Genomic DNA, 24,680 nt, shown 5'->3' with positions numbered 1-24,680 from the left:
ATGCAGGTTTTTTCCTGTACCTCTTACTCACATAAAATCCACTGGTCAAGAAAGAAACCTCCTTGATGCAGATGGGGGAGTACCCCATTCCACACAATCATTCTCTAAGAAATAATGTATTTGCTACAACATCTCCTCTGCCACCTTCACACACACAGAGAAGCCTCCTCTCTTGCAGGGATTCAGCTTGTGACTGTGACACAAACCAGTGCTTCATTCCCGATGTCAGTAGCGTGGAAAGGCTTCAGACACAGCCGTTAGCTCTCCCAACAGCAACGTAAGAATTTCTTCTACGGTCAGTTTTTCACTAATGGTATTCACAGCCTCAGACAGCAGAGGTGCTGGAAAGATTCACCCCAATTTCATTTTGTATCTTCTGGGAAAGCTATGAGTAACAGCAGAGACAGCTGGAGCTCCAACGGGTGGAACACGAAAATGGCTGAGCTGCACCGCTCACCTCCCAGCACGACAGAGGCACGAAGGGCAGACTGTGGCCCGGGTTTGGCAGCACAAGAGGGTCTGCAATACCTCCAGTATTTTCCAAAAAAATCAAACCCAAATCACAGAGCAACTGGGCTGTGGCTGACAACACAATAGCAAGTTCGCTGCTGTTCTAGTGGGTTGCAGGCAGCTGGTTCTCCCGTCATGAAGGAAAGCTTAAATTATGCCTTTAAATTCAGATCAAGCCAACAAGTACTTAGCAGTGGATTGGTCCCAGTCCCAACAATTCTTGTTTCCTTTTCTTTCCTTGTTCTCAAATTTGCCAATAAATATCACAATAGAATCTAATTAATGCTCACTAATGAGTGGGAGACCAATTGCTAATCCAAAAGAATTTGGTTATGTGCAAGTAAGCAAACAAGTTAATGTACCATAAACCGTGTTTTGTTCATTTATTTTGACAACTGTACTTTGCTTTTAATTATACTTCCTAGCAGACTAGTTTGCCTGTCTGTTTTGCAGAAGTACTGAACTCTCTCATCCTGTGTTCCCAAATGTTACTATTAACAAAAAAAACCCAAAACAAAACAAAAAAAATCAAAAAGCCCCGCCCCAAACCAACTGATATAACTGGCCCCTGTCACCAGAAATGATGAAAAATAGTAAAAGACCTCAAGAAATTTGCTTGATGAGTGATTCACATTTTCTGCTCCTGAACCGCCTCGTGAGGAAATATCCACCAGTAGTACTTCATGGTGCTGGAGGTTTTCATTCCAGGCATCTTTCCAGTGGGACTAACAGCTCTTTGCAGAACAGATTTGGTATCTACCTGTGTTGCTGATCTCATTTTCAAGCTAAAGATTTACATCTGAATTCAAAAGGACATCCCTTTCTGTAAACTACCACGTTTCAACATTTTTCTGACTCATTTTAGAGATTTGACCGGTTTAAGCCTTCAAATAGTTTCAGCAAGCTCTCCGTCAGTGGGAGTTCCCTTATTATTGTCCTGCATTTCACCACTGCTTAGAACATTGCTTAACCACTGAACTTGCCAGAAGTGGCATAAGCCAGTAACGCACACAGCTATTTGTGAAAACACCCAGCACTTTCCATTGTAAGTGTGTACAAGCTGTTTTTGACTGTCAAACATGTTTTCAAAGGATACTTTCTTACAATGTTGAATCACTGATTTGCTTTTGGTTTTTTGTTGGGTTTTTTTTTCCCCTATATAAAAAGCAAGCAAATCAGTAGTTTAACATTGTAAGAAAGTATCCTTTGAAAACATGTTTTCAAAAGCACAAGAAAAGTTGACTCTAATCACAAGCTTTTACAGGACACTGTAAACCCTGACCCTTCTCATGTTCAAAGCACAAACCTTTGCCTCTAAGGTGAGGTGTAGGTGAAAGCTTGAGCAGGCCAATTATTAACCATAGATAGTGTGTGCACTTTGCCAGGATTATTTGACAGGCAGCAGGTAAGTATAGAGGAACACGTCAACTCCAGAGTTTGGTTCCCATGCTAAGAAGAGATTTTGGTCTGGACTCTGGAGCTACCAAATAAGAACATAATTTGGCACATGCAGCTTTACTGGTTGGGTGAGATGTCGCTGCCAGATGAAAGAAGTAGGTCACTTCAAGAAAAGCTGCCCTGTGACAGCCTCTCAGTCTAGTTCTTAAGTGGCAGTCAAATACTAAAGCCAGTAGAGACTCCTGACTCCTAAAACAATGGCTACAAAGAGCCAAAAAGGAAAACAGGAACTCATGACCTCTCTCGATCCTCAGGTCAGAACACATCCCACCAGACCAGCGCAGAGTTGGCTTGGTTATAGAAAAAAAAAAAAATCCAAACCAAAAAAACAAAACACCAACACACAGAAGGGTGGCCCATCCAGTTTGTTAGGAAGTAACATGTTGCCCCAAAGGGCTGAATATTTTTAACCATCTTCCGCCACAACTACCATTCAAAGCTTAAAGACCTGTCCTACCACCTACATAAGTACATTCATGACTGATGGGAAGAAACCCCATCAAGGCAACAACTAAGGCAATTAAAGCAAATAGTAACCAAAACAAAGGAGGTAATCGGCAACACATTCTCAAGCTGGAAGCAAGGTCAACCTCTGTAAGAATGCAACTGGAAGATAGCTGGACAGTAATTTCCTTCTCAGATGGTTTTCAATATGGAAATTAAACAATTTGAGTAACTCAAAGGCTTGAGCACCCAATAGCTCTTGGCAACAAGATTAGTACAAACAACCTTTTCAGTTGCTAATTCCTGCTTTCTCGAAGGTTTACAGAATTGCATAAGCAACACTGCAGTCTCTAACTGGAAGTTACCTATTCCAAGCAAAAAGGAAGTATTCTGCTCTCTGTAATTGCTCTCCTTTTTGTTATGAGCCAAGTTCTTCATTCATCCAAATGGAGGGAATGTCTCCACTTGGCTCATCCATGGCTGCATCCCTCTATCAGCAGCTGGCAGCCCTGAGCGCTAGGAAAGGACTGGTGCATCACTAACACAGCAGCACCATAGCTACCTAGCAGCTGTCACAGCAGATTATCCTCTTAATTCGCCTTTAAGCTCAAACAAGAAAAGCTCTATCATCTCCTTCCTGCACATCCCGCTTTCTTTCCATGGATGTTTTCCTTCTGGACAGTGCTTCAAGATTTCCAAAACCCTACTTGCTCTGATACCTGCTGCTTATACCACTCATCTCTGCAGCAGCATTACCCATGGCTGCTCTGATCCTGGCTTGAGCCCCAGCTCTACACTCTAAGGATATCCTCCAGCTGAAGAGTTTCAGTCCTACCCCTCAGCCCTGGCTTTCCTGTGCTGCTGAGAAGAAGATATCTGACAGCTACTGCTGTTGTCTGGATATCGGACACCCAGAGTGGCATAAAAGGCTCTTCCTACCTCAGGAGTCACTGTTTTTTAAAAGCAAAAAACCCACCTGCAGGCAATATAGGGTAATCCCCACAGCCATCCAGCAGCAACAGGATGAGGACTACCCATCAGGACAGCCTTCTGACAGACCACAGCCCTACCTGCTCCATTTGCCTCTGCACCAGTGCAAAGCTCACTGCACAGCACCAGTGCCAGAGGTACCACTTTGCACTGTGCTACAGATTAGTTACCTGCATTCTTTCAGGTAACCAGAACATTGCTGCCTCCTGTTACGCAACCTTACAAGAGGCATCTCATTTAAGCAAGGAAGCAGATGGGTAGGAGCAGCTGCCCCAATTCAACTACTCACACTCAGCAAGAATCAGCACAGATAATCCAACCATTTAGGACTTTGCAGCTCTATGCTAGCACCCTATAATCAACAAACCAAAGATACACGCATTTCCCTTCAGCATGATGGCTCTTCCACCTTGCCTAAGACACTCGCAGCATTTACAGAATCGCAACCTCCAACCTCCCAAGAGGCTATCGCAAGGCACAACCAACTTCTTGGGTTTTCTCCCAGGTTTGCTCACTAGAAATCTCCTGTGTTGATTCCCAGGCAGTTCCAAGACAATCCCCTTCATGGATTTCTTTGCCAAGTTCAGAAAACCTTGCTTTAGTCCTGGCTTCAAAATCACATCTTTGTCTGCTAGAGCTCCAATCCATCGGTTTTTGCTACTCCTCTGTGTGCTGTGCTCACCAGCTCCCTGGCAAGGTCTCTGGGGCTGTCAGCCACCATGGAGGCACACTGGAGCAGGCTGACAGTCTTGCTATGGAGCCTACAGTGTCCTATGACCCAGCATACAATGGAAATTAAGAACAGGTATTTCACAAAATAAAATGATGAAATTAAAGTGCTGAAAACCACAGGCACTGCTGTGGCAGCATAGATTTTCTCAATCATTTTGAGGTGAAGGACCGCTTTGCCTTTGGAGAGGAAAAAAGAAAATAAATACAAAACATCATCATCTTGTCTCCACCTATTCTATGAGGACTAGGATGGGTAGTCATACTAGAAGTAAATTTTACCTTTATAAGACCAACCAAGTCCTTAGCAGTTAGGCAGACATGGGTTTACTATCACCACTATGGCCTGGCCTGTCTGAAGCACAGACAAAGCTTTGCCTCCCCACTGCAGCCAAGAGTCTCCAACTCACCTGTGAGGGAAGTCACCTTCAAGACTGCCCAGGCACAAATAAATAGTGCTGGCCTACTGGACAACAGATTGCTTGAGCCTAGAGAGAAATGTACTATTTGCAATTTTTGCCACCAGACCTAGGAATACATTTGATCTGAGAGCCTCAGGCAAATCCCTTCTCCTCTCTGCATCTCAGCTTCCCCATCAGTGCAGCTTTGCAAAGTCTAACATCCACAAGTGAAAGGCACTGCAAAAATGCAGTAAGTCGCTGAGCATGCGGGCAAGACAGGGGCCAAACAGACACGATTGCCTCAGATTGTCCAAAGATGGTTATTTATTCATTATCAGTGTTTCAGGAGCACTGAGAAGCCTTAACTGTGATAAAGGTCCAACAGCTGCCAACCGACTATTTTCTTTACTCACATTTGATGTTGTTCTTAAAGCAGTCTGCTAGCTTCTGGAGTCATTTGATTATATACAAGTATTACTTCAAAGCAAACAAGCAAGATATACATTTTTATTTGTTTGTTTCAGTGTTTATAAATGATATTTTTTTAGAATTTGAAGCATGAAGGAAATTCACAGTACTTATGTTTGGATCTAATTTTCATGAAAAATGAATAAAACCAGAAAAACACCATCCACCCAAATCCTTCCTATTCCCCAGTAATTAAGTTCCCATGAAGTGAAAAAAAAAAAAACCAACCCACAACCTTGCTAGTCAGCCAACTTTGTTTAGGATATATTTCATAAATTCACTGTGTTCAGCTTAAATCAGCACAAACAAACAGAGAAGCAGAAATCTTGCAGCAACTGTTCAGACACCTGAGAAATGACATCCAGAAGCCAAAGCCACATCTGGGGTGTGTGTGTGTGTGTATATGTTTGAGGGTTTTTTTGGTCAAGTTTTTAAAAGAAATTCAACATGACTCATTATAAAGGCAGCATAGGAGAATGGGCAGGATGGGGTTGAGACACACAAGCAGAGAAGGGCATTGCTCAGTTGGGTGAATTCAACACACACCAGTGTGCTGCACTGTAGACCTGGAGGACTCAAATACAAGACCATCAGCACTAAAGATACTACTGCTCCAGCTTAAGCCAACAGAAACCTCAGGGACAGTATAGCTTGTCAAACACACAAGGCATGATGCACACTGAGTCATACTGCTCATTCTTCCCCTCCTCTTCATGTTCTATTCATGAGATTTTAAAAAAAAAAGACTAGTTAGTGTCTAATCCTGAGAATAGTAAGGGAACGGCTAAACTTTAGCAAATCACCTCCTACTGATGTAAGGCTTTGTAAAGAAAGGAAACCTACGTAACTGCAGGACCCCTGACAGAATACATATCCTTGACGAGAAATCATCAAGAAACCTGTGGATGGGTGCTATTAGCCTAGTTCAAAAATATAGAACAAGATCCAATCCAGATCCCCGAAAAAGGCTTAATCTGCAGGACCACTCAGAGGAGCCATTGATCTAAGCAAAAGGCAAACCTGAGTCCTTAAAGATACCAACAATAACCTGTATGGAAATAAGCAGAACAGATTGAGTAATTTCATCTCAGGGAGAGCAAGGTAAGACTTCTAAGTATTTCAGCTAAATTCATATGGGCACCATTCCGGACAGGTCATGGAAAATCCTGAAATAACTCCTCAATGAAACAAGGAAAGCAATATCAAAAAACCTTCAGTGTCTTAGCTTGAGCAATAATGCTGTTTTGAAGTGCCACTATCAAATCAAGAGTATTGCTTCCTTGCTTTCTGTGCTAGACAGCCAAATCCAAGGGAAATACTGCAGACTCAGAGAAGGCTCAGAGGACCATAACAACAATATTTTGGATGTGGAGATGCTTATTTGAAGGCAGACTGAATAGCAGACTTTAGAGACAAAATAAAAATGTAAAATCGTGACTAGCAGAGAGAAGTCATAACTTCAGTTTCTCTCCTCTTGGTCTCATAACAAAGGGGAATTCAATAAAAGCTACAAGTTATAGAACAGATAAAAATAAGATAGTCTCAAAATGTCTAACCAGACTGCAGAGCTCGAAGCCAAAAGCAGCTGTCAAAGCCAAAAAAGCAGGAATCCCCCCAAAGCAATCAGACACATTTATATGATTAAGAACATAAAGAGATTTAAGAGTTCATGATAAAAAACTCTTGGTACAAGGTATTTAACTTCTGGAATAATCCCTGAAAGGTAGTGAGAGACAAAGATAATTACAACTGCCAAAGTCAAAGCATCATTTCTCCTTTTATAAATGGCTGGCCATGGGAACTGCTGGAAGCAGGTATTTGATTAGATTGACCAAGAGTCTGGCAGGTCCATGGTCAGCCTGTTTTTAAGCTTCATTTGGATACAACACATTCAGCCCTTGAAAATAGTGAATATATTTTCTGGAAAACCCCAAGATAAATGAACATTCATAAATAAAAGGAGTGTCACCCGAACTTAAAGTCAGAGAAAAAAAAACATATTTCCCATGTTTCTGAGGGCACAACAGAACCATAAAATGAGCAAGCTCTTCCTTCCCTGACGCATACCAGTTAGCCACCTTAGCTGCTTAAGACACAGAAAACCTGTAATGTTAAACTGTTTCCTCAGAACACATCCAGTTCTCCAGAAGCAGAATTTGCTTGCTCTGTCCTAAAATTACATTTTATTTTAGCAATCTTAAACCCTGCCAAATTCCTACAATATATATAATAACAAACAATATGTGCAATCAGCACCATATAAAGTTAGTTACTTCTATGCAGGAGAAGTTGCAAGTCAACCTATGTAAAAAGGTCTTGGGTCAGGTTTGTTTTGTTGGGGTAGGGTTTTTTTGGGGGGGGAGCATGGGGTGGTGGTGACATATTAGCTACACCAAATATCCAATGACACACCCCATTTTCTATGTGCAATTGATCATATTGATAAAATAGAAGTTCAGATTGGACATTAGGAAAAGGTTCTTTACCAAGAGGATGGTCAGTCCCTGGGACAGGCTGCCCAGGTAAGCGGTCCCGGCACCAAGCCTGTCAGGCATCAAGGAGCATCTGGAAAATGTTCCTAGTCATATGGTTTAGCTTCAGGTACTCCTGTGAGGAGCAGGGACTTGGACTCTATGATCCTTATGGGTCCCTTCAACCCGAGACACTATGACTCCAAATAGGCCAATAATCATTTTTAACAGCCTACCTGCTAGCAGAAGCCCCATCAGAAGTAAACCTTGAGGGAACGGCAGAACAGACACAATGAGGTAACAACTCCTCCTACCAGGGTTTTTTGTTCTTTTTAAAATACTAAGGACAAAGGCAACTAGGCCATTTCCTAATCTCCTGACTGGATAAAGCCGCCAGCCAGCACGAGGCCTCCGGCAGCCATCGCAGCAGCTCCGAGGCGGTGGCACGCTGCAGAGCTGAGCCCTCAGGCAGCGCAGAGGTCTGGCACACACCCTTGGACAACCCTTGCTGCCTCCTTTTGGGCAGGACATGGGTTTCAGTCGAGTACAGAGGGCCACCAGCTCCATCATTCCTTTTTAGTCATCAATATTAAAAAGAAGCAAAATCCCAGCCGGCCAAGGCAGGCCCTGGGGCCTGCCCTCCCACCGTGTGAGGCCCCAGTGGGGCCACAGGCTGCCTGGATCAGCCACTCAGGGTAAGTGAGGATCATCCTCATCTGGGTTTTGGATAGCACATTGAATGTGAGCCAGCAACATGCCCTGGCAGCCAGAAGGTCCAGTGGTGCCCTGGAATGCATCAAGCACAGCCAGTCAGTCAAGAGATGCGACTGTCCTACTCTACACCACACTGGTGCTGTCCCACCTCAAGTACTGTGGGCAGTTTTGGGCATCTCAATATAAGAACATCACCAAACTCTTACAGTGTGCGCAGAGAAGGGCAGTCAGACAGCGAACAGCCTCAGAAGCAAGACTTACGAGTAGTGGCTGAGGTCACTTGGTCTGTTCAGCTTGGAGAAGAGAAGGCTGAGCAGTGCTCTCATTGCAGTCTACAACTTCTTCAAGGGGCGGGATGCTGATCTCCTCTCCAGTGACCAGCAACAGGACACAAGGAAATTGAATGAAGCTGTGTCAGGGAAGATCAGATTGGATACAAAGAAAAGGTTCTTCACTGAGAGGGTGGTCAGTCACCAGAACAGTCTCCCCAGGAAAAGTGGTCACGACACCAAGCCTGTCAGAGATCAAGGAGGATCTGGACAACACTCTTAGTCACATGGTTTAGTTTTAGGTAGTCCTGCAAGGAGCAGGGAGTTGGACTTGATCCTTATGGGTCACTTCCAACTTGAGATATTCTATGGTTCTATGAACCTCCACATCACATCCTCTGGCACTAAGACACCCACCACCTTCAAACAGGAGACTGAAAGCCCACAGCGATGGGCAGGGAGGAGACGTAATCAGTGGAGGCACCACTGCAGCTCTGGTCCCAGCTCGCACAGTTAGGCTCTGCAAACCTTAACTTCCATAAAACACTTAAAACCTATAAATCAACCTTCATCCCCAGCAGGTGACATCCATTACCACCCTTTCTGTTCCTTGCTAGTTGCATCACCTACAGAGTCCCCTTCTCCACATACCACCTGCTATAGAGGAAGCTCACCTGCTGCACCATCTTGGTAAGGAGAGCACTGTTAAAACAAGAAGTTGGAAACAGCTGGTTTGTTCTTTACATCAAAATTAAACCACATGGATTTTCCTCAAATCTGTACAAAGCTGAATGTCCTAAAACTATCCAAGTTCCTTTCCCCCCAGGTACATGCTGCCAGCTCCTCTGAATATTGGTGGGCAGGCTGCCTTGAAGCGTAAGAGCAATAATAAAATAGTGAAGGGTTGGGGTTTTGGTTTGGGTTTTTTGTTTGGTTTTTTGTTTTTACTTTAGAGTTCACAAAATGGAAAGACAGCCTTTCTTTCCTCAAAAATATTTTTCAAGCAAGGCAGTCACCTGGCTCCAATGCAACTATTTCTTCCCTTCACCACAGGTGCCTTAAATCAGTGCTCAACACCAGACTGAGCAAAGCAGCAAAGTTAGCAAAAGGTGACAAGTAGCCATTTTCAATATGAAAGGCTTCCACTGAAGCATGTCAAAATACTAATTCAAATACTGGATAATCAGCATATTTATAAGATTTCAGTCTGGTACAGGCTACTTCTCTTAAAAAACACTACTGGCTACATGGTCCTCCTAACTGAGCAAATAACTCCCAGAACTCTGCCACAGACCTATACACCAAAATGAAAATATATTGAAATTAAGAATGTTTTCACATATATTTTGGAAGCCAAGGAATTGTTTCTGACACAATAACAATGGTGCTAGTAAGTTAGTACTAAGATACAAACAGCAGCCAGGTCAAATGCTTAAGTTACTCCATAGGAAACCTAGATACAAGCTTGTTTTAGCTCAGAATTACACTGAGACCTCATATGGTCCTTGCTAATGAAATGAGAGGAAGCAGTAGTATCTATTCCCAGTGTAACAGCAGGGAAACCAGATTGCAAGGTTCTTCTGCTAGTATGAGTTACTATAGTGTTGCGGGAGCTTTGCACTGTTGCAATAATTGCAGATTTAACAGGCTTTTTCATCCTTCTCACCTTCAGATCCTCTCTCCCTCAAAACAGCTTAGTGCTGCCATCTACTTTTTTTTTATTCTAACAGGGTTGGGGTTTTTTTATCCTAACAAAGTTCTTAGCAGACTAACTCACCCACTATGACAACACTGGCTCACTTGAGTCTTTACAGTTGGGTCCCCACATTTATACTTAATTCAGCTCATCACCGCAAACAAAAAAGGAAAGGAAATTAGATACAGGATCAGATCCAAAATCCTTTTAAAGCCAATTTATACTTGAGCCCTCAAATATTAATAAAGAAAAAAAAAACCACCAAACAACCCCCTCAACTCTTAACCACAAGATATCTTTTACAATCCTTGCAGGTATTAAGCTAGTAAACTGAGATAACAAGATGGCAAAGACATAGGTTCTCTCATCAGGACAGTTCTGGAAGAAAATCAATCTAGCTAAAAATGTTATTCAAAGTTTCAGTCCTAAAGGATTAATAAAATTCTTTTATAAGTCATTTATTTGCACAGACACTAACACTGCTAAAAAAAAAACCAAAAAAACCCACACAACAGCAAAAGTCCTGGCTAAAGGATCTATCATCTGAATAAACAGGCTGAAAAACATTCAGGCATTTTACTAGGAGACTGCCTGTTGCTGATCAGGCAGGAGCTAGTCTTGATTAATTTTCCACCTCACTTTTTCATTGCAAACATTTTTTTTTAAAGTCTGAGCAATTGTTTCCAACCCCTCCAACCTCCCCAACCACTGTTTGTTGATGGTCTTAACCCTGTTTCGGGTAGAAGAACTGTTCAGACCACAGCGCTGCTCCCACTCTTTTCTTCCCACGAATCACCAAGGGGAGGCCACAGCACCTTCTGCCTCCCCACTAACACCACACAAGACAGACAGTACATCCATCCTCACTGCAAGTATCTCCCCAGATACTGTGTTCCACAGAACTGTGCTGTTGGCTTGTGCATTTGCTTCCATTCAACCCAAACAAGATCACTCTAACCTCTGTAGATTAGGGCCAGATTCTTAAAGAAATCACAAAGCCTCTATATGCACTTGTTTCAGGGTGGAGTGGTGGGAGGTCTGCAGGTCTGTGTTTGCTTCACCCCGTCAAGGTGCAGACATTTGACCTGAACAGACTGGACAACAAGAGGAAAAAAAAAAAACAAAAACCCACAAACCACATTTCTACATTTCATCATTATGCAATCTCATGACATCAGCTACTTTTGGCAAGCAACAGACACACTGAGTCTTATCCAAGATGGCCACAAACACAACATGGGGTCCTAACCACAGGTGCCAAAGCTGCACTTATGATGGGCATCCAAATCTCTACTGAAATCATTGACAGCATGTCCCACACACGCAGAGCATCCTGCATTGGGAAGAAGGCTTTTACCATTGCTCCGCCTGTGTCACACCACGGGCTGTTCAGATCCCTACCAGGTTTGCAGTTCTGTCTCAAGATGACCCCAGGCCTCTGCTGAGGCTGCAAACAAGTCATGGGGGCTCTGGTGGAGTGAATGTATTCGTCCACAGGGAACCAAAGGAAATTAATCATGTGTGCCACTCCAGGCTGATGAAGGTCACGCATTTGAACTGGGGCAGCCCAACCTTCAGTACAGATGTAAACTTCACAAGGAAGCACCTTGAAAAAAGGGGTGAGAAGATATTTTCACAAGTTGATTTATTTTTTTTCTCCTTCCTGCAGAGACTTTATTTCATAACAGAAGATAGATGAGAGAAAAGAAAAAAAACAAAACAAAACCAAAATACAGTTTTCCAAATAGAAATTCATTTCCTAGCTGTCATTCTTGGATTTTGCATATCATGCCTTCGCATTAACTGCTGCCAAACACAAGACGTCAAGTCCATCTGGCAGATGTACATTTCCCTGGCTGCCAAGTGTTTCCTTAAGATCCAGGGGCTTCACTACTAAGTACATTTGCAAATTCCAGTCCTCTAAATGAGTAGGGCTCCTGAACAGCAGCCTCTGCTTCTGAGTGCCCTAGAAAGGAGGGGAATAGAGGTACGCTGCAATCAGGCAGAGTATCTGATGCACTTGTTTGGTAGTGAGGCCAGTTTCCGGGTAACCAGTGGCTGTACCAGCTGCGAGAGAGCTTTAAGGAATTCCTTTTTCTTCAAATTATCCCCAAATAAAATTAGAAAGTATTTAGGAAGCAGAGGGGAAACCCAACCATTCAAGCTGACATCATTACTTATTTACATATAAATACAGCCAGGAAATAAGCATATGTATTTATATATAAACAAAAAAGCTATCTGTACAATGTTTCATACACTGCTTTTCCATCCAATATTTACTACTTTATTCGTGATTTAAGAAAAAAAACTTTCTCCCCAAGAAATTGGTGATAAAATGCCCTCTGGTGGGCGTGACTGTGGACCTCTACAGCAAAAAACACCTCCTAAATAGTTCAGAGCCTTCAACATATTCTTGGGATTACTATTTTTAATGGAGTGAGACAAAGCACATGCTTTCCAGAAGAAACAGATACACCCGTGACTAGCAAGCACCATGTTTCACTGCTCAGTATCTCTGGATTAGAATATGACCTAGAAATTAAAAAAAAAACTATTAAAGCATTCCATGATTCCAAAAATTATTTTAATGTTCATTTTACCTCTTGAAGATACTTTTTCCTCCTCAAAAATAAGTGATTAAGAGAAACAGAAAAGGAAAGTGGCATTAAGTTTTGTTTTGCCTCAGCATAACAGAACCTTTGTCGACGAAAACTGAAAAAGGAGGAGTGGATAAGAGCTGCATTTTCAGAGCTTATGAATCATTTTTGTCCTGTTAGAATACAAGGCACAGCTAGGAAGCAGGCCCGAACTGTACAGACAACAAAAAAACCCCAGCCCTTGTCCCAGCGGCGTTTACTGCCTGAACAGAAAAGGCAAGGATGGAAAAACCCTTCAAAAATATATCAAAGTGTACTTCATTCTTAAGATGCTCAATAATTGTGGGTGGTGCTTTCATTAATCACAAACAAAATTAATCTAATAAAAAACCAAAACAACAAACAACTGAAGGCTTACGATGCAGTGACAGAAGAGGTAATTCAGCAACTTGGGGGCAGAGTGCATGTGCAGCTACTTTGAGAATATATATGTATTACACAAATAAATAAAATAGACTACTTTGACAGCACAGCCAAACCCAAAAAGGAGAGCCACCAGGCAGATTAGACTATGGAAGCCTGGCCCTAACACTGCCAAAAGAAGCTGCAGTTGCACACAGAACTGAAGTTGACCCCACATAGTTTCTAGGGATTTATTTTTTTTTTTTGTGCAACAGCAAAGCTTCAGAAATGCAGCTAAAGAACAAAATACTTGCGTCACATGAAGGAAAGTGGAAGAACTCTGCTGTTTACCCAAGTTCCCTCGGAAGCCTTTGTGCCTCCACTTCACATGGGATATGGCATTTTCTCTGTTTATCTGGATGACTAAAAATTTGCTTCCAGCCTCCACAGTACAATTTACAGTTAATTGTTGCTTTATGCCAAAAATATTTGTGAGTTTGATCTACACATGGAATATGAAGCATTTCTGTCTTTTTAAAGATGTTTCTGGGCAACAAAACTTTGCTTTTGAAGTTGTTCTCGGATATAAACAATAGTATGATTTAACATTCACTCTCTCCTTCTCTACTCTCAGAAGGAAAAAACAAACTGCCAAAACAGCTCTCATTTATTTGAAATTTGCCCTTTATACAAGTAATGCACCCCTGTTCTGTATAGAGCTCCGTCCCTCTCTAGTGGCAGCCAGGTCACATACCAATTGGTAAACCTGCACCAGGCTTGAGCTAAAAACCATCTGTTTACACAAAGATCAGAAATTTTAAAAGTTAAAGATTCAAAGATCCCCCATTTATTCCTCTTTGCCAACAGCCCACACAGAGATAGAGTTACAATTTTCTCTGAAAGCAGAGTCAGGGTTTCACAAAGCAATGTTGTCACTTGCTGCTGTACTGTATAAACTCTATCACCACTTCACAATCATTCCTGAAAGCATCTCTAGACATTATGCTGATTGCAGCTACAGTGAAACATATTTCTCTTATGCAATTGAGCAAGCCACGATTAAAGTGGTGTATTTGTGCTTGTAATAGCTATACACACAATGCCTGTGCCCCTAAATTGTTGCCCAAAATTAGAAGTAACAGTCTATCTAGGTAAAATTAGTAATGACATTTGTTGGATCTCATCTTGATCGTTAGTCTTTCTTCAAAAGCAGCTTCGCTGTTCAAATAGCAATTACAGGTGTAAATTACACTATTCCACCCCCTTCAAGCAAATATGTAAGATATATATAGTTTATAAAAATAAAGTTTATGCTATTATGCCTGAAAAGCATAAAGAACACTTTGTTTTGGGTTTTTTTGTCTTTAAATTTACTAATCAAGAAGGGCCAGGGCTATACAGTTCTGATGTGAATTTAACAACAATCTTTATATAAAAATAAGAGGTTTATACTGTTTTATTTTTGTACTATTTGTTTTTTAGGGTAAAACCATCCTCTTAAAATGAGAAATGGCTATAGTAAAATCAAGTAGGTTACAAGGTCTAACTCAAAACCAAGAACTGGTATGCTCCAATTTGATAAAATCATATTTAGACAGGGGAGGACTATATAACCTGCTGTCATATGCAGCATCATTTAAAAAAATTCCTTGAGGAAATCTGAGCCTGTTCACACCTTCCTAAAGATGAATAACTGCATGAGTAACGATGTAGCCCAAAAACTGGAGGAAGGAAATGGTTAACCATGACTTTCACAGCAAAAGTCTAACCAGGCTTCAGATGAAAGGTATAGAGGTACTTAACACCCTGATTAACCATCACCTCAAGCAGTAGATGCCTTGGCTCATACTGCACCTGCATTTCCATCATAAATAGTTTAAGCTTCTCAACCTCACCCATACGGGTGTCATTCTTGATCTCCAGCCCAGACCACCTTAACTCTGTCATCTGAGCACTGCAGCTGCATGAAGTTCTTTGAATAAAGAAGCCAGCACAGCACACAGTTTTGCATTTTGGCTTTTTGTTTTACTTGTACTATTCTTGAAATATAAAACTTCAGTAACTTAGCTGTTGCAACAGCAAGATTTCTTCAAGAACAATTTTTAGATGGCTTGAAGGATGCTGCTGTGAACTGTTCAAGTGTAATATTGAAACAGTGAGATTAAGGAAAACTTGCTGCAATTTCTCTTTTAGTAAGAGCATCCCCTACACACACACATACAAATGGGCTTTCAAATTTTTTTATGTGAGACAGAAGAAAAACAAACAAACCAAAATAAGAGTATTACAGCAGCAAGCGAACCACAATTGTCCCCTTCATCTTCGGCTGCATTTCTGTATCTCTGTACCACTTTAAAAATCAGTCCTGTAATTTAAAGGCTTCAGGCAAGCCTTTTTGTTTCCTTAATTCCTCTACCTTTTCTATATATTTTTCCTCCTATAAATAACAACTCAAATATCAGACACAACTTCCCATTGCCATTTAGTTTAGAGAGATAAGGGTGCGATGTTGCAGAACTATAACTGCCCAGAAGTTTAATCATGAAATTACACATTTCTCTTCCAAAAAGAAAAATGTACTAGAAAATAGGTTTTACTTTGGAGATTTGATATCTTAAAGAACAGGCAGAACACTTATCTAATATTTTCAGGGTACCAAAAGTAACTTTATTTAACTCCACACGTTTGGGCCAAGGACAAATTTGGCCCATTTTATAAGACAGAACTGTGAGGGGAAGAAGAAAAAAGTATTGAAGCACCTGGACCACACAAACCAGAAACCAGAAAGTATGCCTACTCCTCAGCCAGCTGCCCCACTCTTTTTGCAGTCACTGTCATCTATGGAGATCTGCAGACTTCCTTTGACCTTAAGACAGTCACAGTTGAATTTCACAAGTGATTTGTTCCTCGGGGTACAGAAGAACTGCGCAACATCAGATACGTATTGCAACATGAGAGTTCCGCAGGTGTTAACTAGATCAGGATTTAGTCCACAGTTCAGCAACTCCTGTGACAATTCACACTTTGAGATCAACTGAGAGGTTCCCCAGAAGGTCCCATGCAGCCATATTCCATAGTCTTATGTGCTATAGGCAGCTTTTAATCAAATCTCATTACATTTTTTTGCAGTATCAAAGCTTAGATTTCAGAAATCCAAAAGGTCGGTTTTACTTTCAGACTTGTACAAAGACAATAAAGAAGAAAATGTTGGCCCAGACAGCTAAAGCCTCAATACTTCTGAAATTGAGATTGGGCATTCAATCCAGCCTGCAGAAAACCCAGACTAGCATCAGTGTAAATGAGATAAAAGCTAACTCACAGAAGATCAAATCCAACTTTCATTTATGTCTATGCAACATTGATTTCTGTTAACTACATGCACGTAACCAAGAGCAACATTTGATCTGAAGCATAGTACCTTGATGTCCAGCTATTGTAAAACAGAAGCAAAAAGGTAGCTACAAACATTTGACTGATGTTGCCTGCAAGCAAGGCACTGCAGAAAGCTGTACCAGCAGTTCATATTGACAGAATTAAGATGGGACATAGCAAACCTCGCTATTAGAAGTAATTGCACAAATATTTGGAGTAGTCTTTTTAAAAAAAAAAAAAGAAAACAACAAACATGACATGGGGGAAAGGCAACATAAAGCCACAGACCAAGAAATAAGCTACCACATGCAAATACATGCGAGCTTCTCCCAGGTTAATTCTCCTCTTAATGGAATATTGATTGGTATGCTCAATGTTTAGAAATGTGAAATAATGTGGGGAAGAGAAGGAAGGGAAGACACACTCAGAACAGCGAGTTCTGTTTAATATATCCTTTCCTCATACAATCAGCAAAAAATAGCATAATAAAGAGGGCAGTGCAGTATATTTAACATTTTACTTTGCATTTTATTAGCAAATTTGTCAGAGATGACCTGGAAGTGTTAATTGCACATTTTTTCACTCTTTTCCTAAAGAAACAAAGTACATAATTTTTCATAACCTCTCACCACACAATACCCTTACTGTACCTGGTATTTCTATTCTGAATAGGCCTGACTAAAGCATCTGTGGTACTATCTAGGCTTTTCAGATGTAATCTATCACACTGTTTATGAAATTGCAGGGGAACCCACTGTTTGGAAGGAAAAGCAGGGAAGTCCAGTCATGGTGGAAAACATCTGGATAAGCTTTGTTACATCTACTCCTAAGTGAAAAGGGAGGATGAGGAAGAAAAAAGTTCCATCTTTGAAGCAGTTACATATATAAACCTCCCATTTCTTAAAGAGAAATCTTAAAATATAACCAGTGCCATACAATCAAGCAGCCATTTATTCCTACCTGCCAGAAATGGCTGCCTGTTCCAGGGACTACCACTACCTGTACAGTTTTAGAGAAAAAAGAGTTTCTTCTGTCCTTTTCTTTCTGTCATTCAGAGTCCTTCTGAGATACCCCTTATAGCCTCCAAAACAATTTACTGAAACAAGTCATTCAAAGTAGAGCAGAAGGGGGGGGGGGGGGGGGCGGGGAAGGCCAAACCAGAAGAACCAACTACCATTGCCTTCAGAGTTCCTAGCCTTGATACTCTCAGCAACAACAGCATCACATCTCAGCTCAACATCTCTGCTGACCCATCCCGCTACCAGTAGATCGCTATACTTCAGCATATGGGCACCATCAAGGAGCTGTTTCCATTTATAGGTTGATGCAGTTAAGTTTGTTCATACGTTTTACATATATGTATATTTTTATGCTCTGTCCTTCATTCCAAAACACAAGAAGCTTCACTCAGAATTAGCAACTTCTCCCTACCCTTCCTAAACTTTATGAAGGGGTAAAGAGTAAGCTCAAAAAGATGTTGCTTAAGTTAAGTTATTCTGTAGCATCTCATACAGTTTCAAAAGTATCTTCCAGACAGATATATATACTTGACAACATTTTGTAACGTGAAGTGTTCCAATTTGGCATTGTTCCACTCTTGGCATGCAAGAGACAATAAAAGTCAAAAGAAAGTTAAAAATTAAATTTTTGAAGTACACAATATGTTAGGAATCATTTAATGAATTCAGGTGCCTACAAGTCAACCAGAATTTGCAATATATATATTTTTTCCAAATCACAGGCAAACACAGCTGCATCTACTTTAAGCTACTCCATATCACATGATTATGATGAAGATCTTTCTGAATTCTTTTTCCTCTCTTCTTTTGATCTGGAGTTTACCTGTGGCTGGAAAAACTAACACCATTTAAATTCTTTTCCCTCTAAGGAAAACAGCATGTTTAAGCCTCAGACTGAGAAGAGTAACTTTCTTTGGGTAGTTACAGCACGCTGCAGTCTGCAAATCCATCAGCATTGTTTCTGCAGTCCAAAAACCAAGATTCTACAACAAGGTCTGACAAAGCAGAACTGATCAGAATTAACTGATTTAAATATTAATTATTCATCAGCACAGACTTCAAGAAGAGTCTGAAGCAAAAGCTCTTAAAGCACACTTTAAACGCAGTATTTCTACTAACTGCATTACCACGTAGATCATGGTTGTGGGGTGGGTTCTTTTGTTGTTGTTTAAAAAACGTGGAGACTGATAATGAGCATCTCTCTCAAAGTTCAAAGTTATCAAGAGATGCATGAATGAAGTCCAGCTCAACAAATTAGGCACATCTTGAGTTTATGAGACCTGTTGCAGGACACTCTTATTGCTTCAGATACCTCTGTATGAATGTGAGGGATTCTTCACAGAATCTCTCAACTACATTGACAGTCCATTGAACTACCACACACACCCCCCTAACAGTTTTTAGTTAACAGCAATGTTGCAGAGGGCTTGCATCAGTGGCAGATTTTCTTGGAAACTATTGCACAGAAAAAATTCCAAAACACGTCCTTAGAAATAATCTGGTCTTCTCAATCAAATTGCACATTACCTGTATTTATGTAGAGTTTAGTCTTAAAACTAAAGACAAACCCAAGAACTGTACATTCATGTCTTCCAGTATGCCAAGCCAAACCTGAAGAGAAGCCCTAGCACCCGTATCATGTCATACAGCATATTGTAATGGATGGCAGGGAATTGAAAACAAAAACAGAAAGTGCTACAAAAGAAACACTTTTTCATTTTAAAGTAAGTCTGTCTTTGTAGTTCAAGCAGACTGCTTCAGTGAATCACTATTACTACTGCAAGCCAGCACCATGAATTACCTGAAGCTTAAGACGACTAAAAAGAGTGTGTTTTTCTGATTTTGATGCCAATTATAGCAAAAATACAAGTTGAGGATATTTGAAAACCTAGAGCTAAGCACCACAGATGAAAAAAGCAGCACAAAAATTAAGGAAAATGGTCCCATGTTTCAGACATTCTAATCCACAACATAAAATTATTTATGGAAGAATGTGACTAGGAATTCCATTACTGTCATTTATCAGATGGTCAAGACAGCACAGAGGTAACCGGCTACATAACAACAGCATCAGGAAGGCTTCTGGGGGCATCTCTTGTCCCAGGTCTGCCCAGTTCTGGTTTAACCGTAACAGGTAAGCAGCGCATATTCACACCCTGTGACATGCGTAGATTTTTAAGAAATCTGACAGAAAGGCACTCCTATAAGAGATTTCTAATCTATTTCCTTTTAATCTCTTTCTTTATAGCTGAGGAAGAGTTCTTTGTACTTTTGGTAACAAAAGAAACGTAACAGTGACAGCAGCATGTCAAAGCTGTTTACGTTTCATACAGCCTCACACTTGGAGTTGCTGTTGGCACATTACTTCTTGAGGAGACAGTCTTCAGCTTTCGCATAGGAGCTCCATCTTCCTACAAGTAACTTTATAAAACAGTTAACTGCATAAAGGGATGCTAAAACCCTTTCCCACAACAGGCAAGCTAACAGAAAACCAGAAGGGAAATTTAAAAAAAAAAAGTGACAAAGGGTTAATACATGGTATCAAGTACCCGCAAGTATCTTTAAAGGAACGTTACCCCATGTATGTTTATGGGCTTTAGGAAATGGGTATTTATACAGTATTTCTTCTGTCAAGAGATGAGTACATTAAGAAAGTGATTAAATACACAAATAAATCACAGAATCTAATGACACTATCTCATATTTAAGGTTACTGAGTCAGCACGCTGCAAGGCCAAATATTACAAAATGGAAGATCTGGAGGGTGAAAAAAAGCTGAAGGACCAAAATAAGTCACTAACCCATGCTGAGAATTTTAGCTAGCTAAAAGTCTCAATTACAGCACAAAGAATTAATGATCTGAAAATGATGTAGACCTCTGTGGTGCACTATGAAGTTGATGCTCTGCAAACAGCAGCTTCAGGATCAGGCCTTCAGGTGTCTGGGCTCCCCTGGGTCCGTAGCCTATGGCAGCACATCAGTGTAGTTAGTAGACAAGTCACTGCAGGAACTTGAGTAATGCTATGCTCAACCTAAAGTTAAAGAAGGAATGCTAAAAAAATGAAAGTATTAGACAGACACCAAAACTTAGAAGTACATTAAAAAAATCTCCAGATCACTTTTAAGATTCCAAAAATAAATGCCACATCAGGGATCTAATGGAAGGGACAGGGGTTAAACATGAGAGGACAGACTGAAATTTTTCTCTCCGTTTACAGATCCAGGAGTACTTTCCCTTACCACCACTAAAGCTGCACTAAGTTTCCACCACAGCACACAGAGGCTCTACACAGAGAAGGAGGGAAGGAAAAAGAAAAGGAAAAAAAAGATTCTGCCTCCCATCATTTATTTTTTTTCCCCTGTGCTTTGGAAGAACTGGGTCTATTGGTTTTCAGAACCAAATTAAAAGGTCAGGAAAACAAGTAGGTAGGGACAAGACTGAATTGCAGGTGAGCATGGAGAAGCAGAGAAACAGCATTGGGAGGAGCACCAACAACTGCAAATAGTTAAGGCCCTGATTCTAGTAGTCCTTAGTGCAGTGCTGAACTGGAGCAACTCAAAAGGAAACAATGGATCAGAACTTGGGAGAAGGATGCACAGGAGCGAAGCACGATTGCTGGTGAGATGAGCACAGCAAACCTGGGTATAATGCATTCTCCTCACAAACAGGCACTAAAAGCGATAGCACCAGATACGGTGCACAGTAACTCAAAAACTGTATTTAATTTCTAGATCTGTGTCTTTCTCTCCCTTCATTGAGAGGCTTTCTATTCAACATACACACTATATGCTTTTTATTATTGTTTGAAGAGCAGCAACCCTGGCAGCATGCTCATCTAGAAGAAGAGACAAAACAGAGGTGGTTACTTTCTTCCCTCAAGATTTCTGCTTCAGAAACAGATGAACAAGAAAGGGTTTGCTCCTGCACACTACCACTTTTTGTTTCGTTTCAGCAAGACTTTGACAAAATCTAATTCTCTATGCCATGTATCTAATATATTGGGTACTTGAAGTACGACCATCACTTATTAGAAATGTAATTAAAAAGTGACAAAACTAGATTCCCCTTCCTCAACATGCAGATGAAAACCAGTAACCCTGCCTCTATTTGTAACCATGACAACTATAGAATATTTTATTTCAGTAATATAATTCACACCGAACATTTGCTCATAGGTTTTGTTGTTAAGGGAAAGGTTGACACACTGCGCACACATTTCATAAGCTACTGGAGACAACAAATACCGGAAAGTCTGGCAGTTTTCAAGTCCGAGAACCCAGTATGTATTTCAGAGCTCATTTAAGACCCTCTACAGGAAGCTAAATGAAAATGAACAAAAAAAAAAACCAAAACACCCAAACTGTTACTGGGCATTACTTGCAAGACAACTACTCGCTATGACTGGATGTTTTTTGACTTTTAAATAAACCACAATGCACTCTCATATTTTAGAAGAGGTAGAACTCAAACCCTGAACTTTGATTTTCTATTAAAATACCATAGGCATGATTCAGTTTCTATTATGAAACATCAAAATGGATGTTATGGGAAAAGGTATCTATATGAAACAAGGCAATGAAAGACTTAGTTTACATATGCTGGCTAAGTATCAGTCTTCATGGGTCACTGAATTATTTGCATCTCTCTCATATTTCATCTTAAATTGAAGACAAGTTCCATAAACACACATAATAAGGACAGGTTATGAGAACAACAAAAAAGAAAACCTTGTACATTGTTCAGAGAAGATTAAACAATCTCCTGAGCATAACTGAAGTTTGACTCATATAAATGTCAGTGTAAAATATGGCTTTACTTTATTTTTTCCCCCCATGTGGAAAAAAAATAAAGCCATTAGCAGTTTAAACCAAAATACAACAATAACAAAAAGAAAAGACACACTGTTGCTCTGTTTCAGAGGAAAAAAAAAAAAAAGCACTTGCTGGAATACTATTCCTTCTCTCACATAGGTCATCATATCTATCAAGGAGGATTTAAAGTTTCAGCAGATTGCTAATTATAAGAGACAGTAATACTGTTCTCTGCAGTCACCTTAAAACTACAGTAGTTTGCTTTTTTAAGTCCCTCAAAATTGACCTCAAAAGGACAGGCTGATAAACATGTTTAAATCAGTGCAAGAGACTCACACATGCCTACACATACACACAGACACACACTTGCCGAGTTGTTTTAAGGAATATCAGGAAGAAAAGTTTCTTCATTTATCAGAAAAACACTCTACATAATCTTCCGTTAAAACAAAAAATAAGCCTGCAGCAAACATGCATGCCTCTTTCCTTCATTGATGGAAAAGTGATTAAATCCTCCTTAATCTAGTTACCAGAACGCTGTTATTTTTTTCCGAACAGTTTTCACATACAATAAACAAAAGATAAGCAACCAACTACATAACCAGGGCTCCATAATTTTTGGTGGTATTGGGGAGATAAATCCATTTCTAGCGTTCTAGGAATGTTTTCAGTTTAATAAATGAAGCCAGAGGGAGGGGAAATAATCTGAGAGACTATGCGTACACACTATTTATGAAATGTATGAAAAACAATACCATCCATCCCTAGAACTCCATTCCTCCAGACCTTTCTCCACCCTCCAGGGAGGCAAAGGAACCTGGACCCAAAATCCCGGGAACGACGGACATGCATCCTCACATGACAAGGGCAGCTAGTCACATCCACTCAATGTCAAAGGGAAAAAAAAAAAAAGTAGCTTTTCTCTCCCATCCTAAGCGAGACCCTTGAAAACAGGTACCCAGGGGATGCACCTCTGTGCTCCTACCGGCGGCAGACAGCTCTTCGGCTCAGAGAGAAGTTAAAAGAAAACAACCCAAAATAACCCCCAAGACCAACCCATCAACAGAAAACCCCAGCGGCAGCAGCCAAACAAAACCCCGCACCGGCGGGGAAATGTCACACGGCGTGGCAAGGCACGGCGTGGGAAACGTGGACCAAGTGCTTTGCTTTAAAAAAAAAAAAAAAAGCAAACGCAAACATATATATGTATATATTTAAGCAATATTGTGCCGAGAAGTTCCTCGTCCACACCACGCACGGGGAGGAAGAGTAAAAGGATGCGGGTGGGGGGGGCTGGAAACGCATTCCAGGCACAGGGAGACGACGGGGCTGGCGAGGCGTTTGGGCAGGGAGGGCGGCAGGCTGCCCGCCCGGCTGCCCGCCCGGCTGCGCGCCGAGCCCTTCCCAGGCACTTTCGGGGGCGGCTCAGGGGGTGGGAAGGGGGGATCCACCGGGATGGCCGCCCCCCGGAGGGGTGGGGGTCCGCGGGGACACAGCCGCCCGCCGGGGCCGGGAGAAATGGGGGGGGGGGGGGGGCGGGGGGCTGGCTCGGCCGACCCCGAGCCGCGGCGGGGAGCGGGCGAGCGCCTGAAGTTGTGGGTGCGCGGCGGGGGGCTGGGGGGTCCGGCACGGGAAAAATCCTGGAAAAAAAGAGAAAATCATCACGGTAAGGTGATTATCCGCCGGCGGCTCCGCGCGCAGCACCCCCCAGGCAGCAGGAGGCACGCAGGAAGTTTTTAATGCGGGCAGCGAGCGCAGGCGCAGGGCAGCCGCCAGCCCGGCGATGCCCGACACGGCTGGCGGCGGCGGGGAGCTCGGCGGGGGCGCAGCCGCCGGGCCGCTTACCTCCCTCCGCGGGGGCGCAGGTGGCCCTGGGCCAGCGGCGCGGGGTGCGCGGCCGCGTCCTCAGGCGGCGGGAGGATGCGCGGCGGCGGGAGGCGGCGGCTTGTGCATCGCAGCCTCCGCCGCTAACGCAGAGCCCCGCGCGGCTGCGGGCACCGGGAGCCGCGCTGGAGGCCGGGCAGGGGGGCGCGGCGCGGCGGCGGAAGCTGCTGCGGAGCCACGACCATGCTCCCGTCTGGCCGCCTTCCCCTCACCTACTGCCCGCTTTAGCCGGGGAGGGAGGCGGCCTGGGCGCCGGGGCGAGGGGCGGGCCGGCCCAATCACCGCGGCGGCGGGAGGCGGAGGAGCCCGGCCCGCCCCGCCCCGCACGCCGCGCCGGCCACGCCCCGCGGCCGCCCCCGCGGGAGGCTGCCCCGGCCCCGCCGCCGCCGCCCGGGCTCCGCGGGGCCGCCCCGCCGGGCTCCCCGGGTGCGGGCGCGGGTG

At 42.3% G+C, this 24,680-nt stretch overlaps 1 protein-coding gene across 2 annotated transcripts in view; it reads right to left on the bottom strand.

Moving 5' to 3' along the window:
• The window catches only part of KLHL29 (kelch like family member 29), a 405,487-nt gene extending 381,032 nt beyond the window's left edge, over positions 1-24,455 (bottom strand). For both annotated transcript variants that reach the window (XM_055714310.1, XM_055714311.1), the window contains exon 1: positions 24,201-24,455. The gene's annotated coding sequence lies outside the window, so the exon portion shown is untranslated. The remainder of the gene's footprint in view (positions 1-24,200) is intronic.
• Positions 24,456-24,680: the final 225 nt, after the last annotated feature.

The sequence above is a fragment of the Falco cherrug genome, chromosome 6 (genome assembly GCF_023634085.1).
Source record: "Falco cherrug isolate bFalChe1 chromosome 6, bFalChe1.pri, whole genome shotgun sequence".
Lineage (NCBI taxonomy): Eukaryota > Metazoa > Chordata > Aves > Falconiformes > Falconidae > Falco > Falco cherrug.
This window is presented reverse-complemented; position numbering and strand designations above follow the sequence as displayed.